The sequence below is a fragment of the Bombina bombina genome, chromosome 5 (assembly GCF_027579735.1).
Source record: "Bombina bombina isolate aBomBom1 chromosome 5, aBomBom1.pri, whole genome shotgun sequence".
NCBI lineage: Eukaryota > Metazoa > Chordata > Amphibia > Anura > Bombinatoridae > Bombina > Bombina bombina.
The window spans coordinates 70,638,587-70,645,171 of NC_069503.1; positions in this window are offsets into that span (position 1 = coordinate 70,638,587).

Below are 6,585 nucleotides of genomic sequence, written 5' to 3' on the forward strand. Positions count from 1 at the left end.
CTTTAGTGTTGGTTGAGGTAAAAGTGTGGTTTTTTTCTGTGTAGTCACAGCTCTTGCAAGGTGTGTGACCACACTTAAAGGAGCCTGGGGTCAAACTAAGCCAGTTTGTCTGGGTTGGATAGATAGGAGATGGATAGATATACATCCTCCTTTGATATCCTTACTTTGATTTCAGTCTAGAAGACCCTGCAGACAATTTTGTCAAAGATTTTACATACCTTCCCTTTCCCCGTATCTATTTCTATATAGATACCTCTCTAGTTTTATTAGTTTTTGCCTTATTTAAATATTTTATTTGTTTTCAGCCCTGTCTGTTTAGACCCCGTCCTGGTTCACCCCCTATCTTGCCTGAATTATGCCTTATTGAGACATTCTTGGGACTAAATATATCATATTCTCATTTATGTTATTCTAGGACGAATAGCAAACCATATGACACAGCTACTTTCATTTCCCATTCATTATTTTTAACTATTACTTTTAATTATTGATTTCTAGTACATATATTTTATTTCATTTTATAATCTCATTTATAGGTATTGTCTATCGTCCGGTTCCTTAGGGAATATTGCTTATTTACATGTTTTATATTTTGAAGAGTTGTTAACAGTGAATTCTGTATTTTGATGTGCCCTTTCCAAACAGCAAGTATCTGTAATATACCTTGATTACATATTATATGTTAACACACTGCAGCTTGGACATGTAGCACCCATTGGCCATCCCCAACAGCTACCCTAGGATTGGTGGTAGTATTGTTTAAATAGTTGTATTGGCCACAAACTAATTAGCCTCTGAAGAAGCGCATCTACGCATGCGCGAAACGCGTCAGGCGTCCCTCACTGTGACCTGTTTGTACTATACTTTGTTCACATTTGATTACTTCAACTTGTTTTGGACTTTCGCAATAAAACAAGTTTTTTCCAGCATAACATCATTGAGTCAACAGACTTTCATTTCTTTTTTGATCATTAGAATAAAAAAGCCTTGTTAGCCCCGCACCCCTGTTAACGCCAAACTCGTAATCTCGCCGTATATATGTTAAGCCTCAGACATGTTCAGACATGTCCATAGTACAGAAATTAGTATCGCATGCCATATACCCAGCTTGTAATCTTACCGTCCACATCTTGATTTATGACTTGCTGAGTTTCATTATCTAGTAGTTCACTATTGAAATTATCGATATAGTATTCTAAAAATGTGTATAGAAAAAAAATATGAAATATATTACTTTTGGTTTGCAAATATATTTAACAGTCTAAAGTCCATGGTTTATATACCTATAATACAATTAAACAAGTACAAATAAATAACTAATATTTCTATTGACAATATGGCAGTTGTACAATAAGAGATATCTGAAATATATTACATTAGTTTTTTGAAAAAATAAATATATATATATATAAAAAATAACTCATTGTGTAGTTCATTAACAAATCTAGACAGGCCCAGAGGCTTGTTTACCCTTAGAAAACCTCTGAATTACATTGTTTCCAATGCAGCAAAGGATTCTGGGTAAGATATGCAAATTAAGTACACAATGACACACCTTTTTACTTCAGTCTGCTTTTCTGCAGGTTCCCTTTACGCCAAAGTATCGCTGTTCACACAGCTTATAAATTTAGCTAGGGTTAGTGCAGTGATTCATAGCCATCCCAGGACAGCTGTTTCATGGTTTTTGCCACTCATCAGCTGGGAGTAGGTTAGAATCACTGCTGGGTGAAGTTGATTCCGGGCAGAAAACAACAACATTTTAAATTAGGGAGAGATAAAAGGTGAGTTTAAAATCCTCCACTACGCACAAAATATAGAAAAAATAACTCATTGTGTAGTTCATTAACAAATCTAGACAGGCCCAGAGGCTTGTTTACCCACAGAAAACCTCTGAATTACATTGTTTCCAATGCAGCAAAGGATTCTGGGTAAGATATGCAAATTAAGTACACAATGTACTTAGTCAACTTAGTCATTGTGTACTTAATTTGCATATCTTACCCAGAATCCTTTGCTGCATTGGAAACAATGTAATTCAGAGGTTTTCTGTGGGTAAACAAGCCTCTGGGCCTGTCTAGATTTGTTAATGAACTACACAATGAGTTATTTTTTCTATATTTTGTGCGTAGTGGAGGATTTTAAACTCACCTTTTATCTCCCCCTAATTTAAAATGTTGTTGTTTTCTGCCCGGAATCAACTTCACCCAGCAGTGATTCTAACCTACTCCCAGCTGATGAGTGGCAAAAACCACGAAACAGCTGTCTTCTGATGGTTATGAATCACTGCACTAACCCTAGCTAAGTTTATAAGCTGTGTGAACAGCGATACTTTGGCGTAAAGAGAACCTGCAGAAAAGCAGACTGAAGTAAAAAGGTGTGTCATTGTGTACTTAATTTGCATATCTTACCCATAATCCTTTGCTGCATTGGAAACAATGTAATTCAGAGGTTTTCTGTGGGTAAACAAGCCTCTGGGCCTGTCTAGATTTGTTGATGAACTACACAATGAGTTATTTTTTCTATATTTTGTGCGTAGTGGAGGATTTTAAACTCACCTTTTATCTCCCCCTAATTTAAAATGTATATATATATATATAGCCAAAGTACAGGAAGGGGTATATGCACTCTCACCAGCTACCATCAACTGCCAGGGTACTCTGTAGGAAAATTCATAAGCAAAATAGAAGAAAGCACTCACTGGTCTTCAGATAACAAATCCAAAAAAAATTTTATTAATAAAAATTTTTTTGTATTTGTTATCTGAAGACCAGTGAGTGCTTTCTTCTATTTTGCATATATGTATATACACATACATACACGTATGATACAATTTAAAATATATTAAATAAAATTGGACATTGCAAACATAAATACCTTGTGTTTCTAAAGACCACTTGTCCACGGCACATTCATCAAAAGGGGATTTCTTCAAAATGTTCCTATAATTCATAACCATACAGGCTATTTAAGGTTACTATTTTAAAGGAAATGACATAGGGGGCGTAAAAATAGAGGGGGGTGAAAATAGAAAGAAAAAAAAAGTGTATTGTTGCAACGTACAAAATGTATCATTTTAAACATTTATGAATGGATCTAAATAAGGGTTTAAAACAGATATTTTTAAGGCTATGATACCATAGAATGTGACCAGTAAAATAAAAATATTAAGTCTATTTTTTAAACAAATACATTTTATACCTTCATTTTATACAACTATTAATATGGTTCAGCGTGTGAAAGAAATGTACAAAAATAGTACAAATTATTATCTAGACGTATAAATAATACATAAAAATATATAATCAAGAGTTCTAAATTAAATAAATGTATCTACTAATAGGTCCAACGTGATAGAAAAAAAAAAATTAAACATCTACAATTTTTATATTATAATTTTACAGTTAAAAAAATACAGTGATAGAACAAAATTATTATTTAACAGTACATGTCATAGAAATTTACAAAATAATTACACATTATTTAACATTATGCCTTAAATGTATATAATAATAGGGGATAGCATGTGAGTTGCAACCACTAATAAAAAATAAAAAAAACTTACCATCTTTGAGTGTTGGGCCCGATCCGATATGCAGCGTCGCCCGCAAATGCCGGCGGCGCTGAATTTTGCGCTGGTTTGGTATCCTATATACGGCGTAACCTAGAAGTTACGCTCGTATATTTCTGCCGTCACTCGTAGTTTTTTGGGCCATAGGCAGGTATACCAAACCAGCGCAGTTTGGTATCCAATATACAGCGTAAGGACTTACGTGGCGAAAATGGAGAAATCTTACTCCATTTTCACCTCGCCACAAAAAGCAGCCGTAGTAAGCCTTACGCTGTGTATTGGAGCCCCGTAACTCCCTAAACTAGCTACAAAATAAACCTAACACCTAAAGCATGCGCAATGTCTATCTAGCTGTCAACCGCGATCCCCCGCCGCAATTCCTAATAAAGTTATTAACCCCTAAACCGCCGCTCCCGGACCCCGCCGCCACCTACAATAAAAGTATAACCCCCTAATGTGATCCCCCTACACCGTCGCAAGCTACATTACATACCCCCTAATGTGAGCCCCTTACACCGCCGCCATCTATTTTAAAGTTATTAACACCTAATTTAATCCCCCTACACTGCCGCCAGCTATATTAAATTAATTAACCCCTAATCTAATCCCCCTACCCCGCCGCCAGCTATATTAAATTAATTAACCCCTAATCTAATCCCCCTACCCCGCCGCCACCTATATTAAATTATTTAACCCCTAATCTAATCCCCCTACCCCGCCACCACCTATATTAAATTAATTAACCCCTAATCTAATCCCCCTACCCCGCTGCAAGCTATATTAAATTATTTAACCCCTAATCTAATCCCCCTACCCCGCCGCCAGCTATATTAAATTATTTAACCCCTAAATTACTAAACTATCCCTACCACTAAACCTAAGTCTAACCCTACAAATAGCCCTGAAAAGGGCTTTTTTTTTTTTTTTTCAAACAAGCTTTATTAAGAATTTTTATCAATGATACAGTAGTAAGAACCATCATTACACAATGCAATTCTTTGAACAGGGGAAGGGTTAAAACATATAAAAATAAAAAGACTGTCAGTCCATTGATTTCATAGATCAACATATGAACAAAAATTAAGGGCACAGTGAAGTTCCACCTGACAAATAGGATAAATGTTCTTGTTTCAGAGTAATAACGTACTAAAATGTCTGTATCAGTCCTTGGATCTAAACAAGTTGGTAAAGCTTGATAATTTTACAATTTTAATAGGTTTATAACATATAGTGATTTCGTAGTATTCAAATCAAAAGTGAGCTTATAAAGTAAATTGTGTGCTCAAGAGAGTTCAGAAATAAGAAAGAATGAAGAGAAAAGTGAAAGGAATTAGAAGATATACCCTACAAGGGGCAGAGAGAAAAAAAAGAAAAAAGGGGGGGGGGCATCTTGGGAGAAGGGGTAAGGAAGTTTGTCTACTATTCTGGTTTGCGGTAAGCAGGTGTTTGTAAAGTGAGTGCTATCCTGCTTATTAGTGGACATTAAGGTGTGGTGCCCTTCCAGATTGCTAACATCATCTCATGAGTTGCTAGCTTTTTAAATTTCATGTAATGTAGTTTTTCCAGATTCAGCAAGTCCTCTACTGAGGAGTGCCATTCGTCAAGGGTGGGAATCCGTGAAGACTTCCACCCCCGAGGGATAAGCCTTTTGGCGCCAGTGAGCATGATCAGCATAAGGCCCTAGTAGGGTCGTCCCTGGCCTTGGGTAAGCGTAAAAGTAGCAATGTCTCAGGTGTATGCGGGATAGAAGTCTGTAACTTGTGTGACATAGTCTCAAATACGGCCGTCCAATAATCCTGTAATCTGGGACATGCCCACCAAATGTGAAGAAGCGTGCCAAGGCCACCGCAACCCCTCCAACACAGAGAGCTCGCTGCTGGGAAGAGCCTATGTAATTTTGCCGGAGTGTAGTACCACCTAGTCAATAATTTAAGGTGGATTTCTTGGACAACCGCCGAGACAGAGGACTGTTTTGTTAAATTAAACGCTCTAATCCAATCCTCCTCATCTATTGTATTGTTAAGATCACCGTGCCAAGCCAACGTGTACGTAGGTAGTTGGGCATCTAGTGGTAAGAACAGAAGTTTATATACTTTAGATAACAGCCGCCTAGGTGGGGTATTATCCACGCAGAGGGCCTCAAACGGAGTGAGTTCTCTGCTAAATCTCCCCCTGCTTTTGTGGTGTATCAGATAGTGCGATAACTGGTGATATCTGAGCCAGGATTGGAAAAGTTCCCCATGACTCTCCGCTAGTTCACTCTGGGACCGGAGTTTCCCCGCATCAAGTGCAAAATGCAAGATTCCGTCGCGGAGACTGTAGCCAGAGCCCAGCCGAGAACCCAAAGCGTGATACGGGAGCTCAGGATTCTCTATAATCGGGACCATTGGGGAGTAGGTCGATGAGATATGGGTGCTAGTGGCTAGCAATCTATCCCACTCCTGAAGGGTTGTGAGAGTTAAGTGGTATTTATGTATTAGCCTGGGGCAACTCAGCGCGGGAATCCACGCCATAGCGCCTATGTTGTGTCGCCTGAAAATTTGACCATCAAGCCTGACCCATTGTTTATGTGGTGTATTTCGTGACCACTCAATTAGTCTTTGCAAAAGTATGGCTCATCTATATTTGGACAGATCAGGGAACCCCAAACCCCCCCTCTCGCGAGGGAGGTATAGAGTCCTCCTAGAAACCCTGGGTCTTGTACCGTGCCATATAAACTGCTCTAAAGAGCGTTGTAGCTGTGTTAGAAAGTCACTAGGCAGTGAGATCGGGACTGTTTGCATTATATACAGTATGTGCGGTAAAATATTCATTTTAATTAAACCGATCTTTCCCAGCCACAATAGCATTTTATTTTTCCAAGATGATAGATCGTTGGTTATTTCCCTTTTCAATGTTAAATAATTGTTTTTGAAGAGGTCAGCCGGGTTAGCGGACAGGTATATCCCCAGGTATTTTAGTTTGGAAGAAGCCATAGTAATGTTATAATTTAATGCTAAGGTCTGGATGTGCTCCCT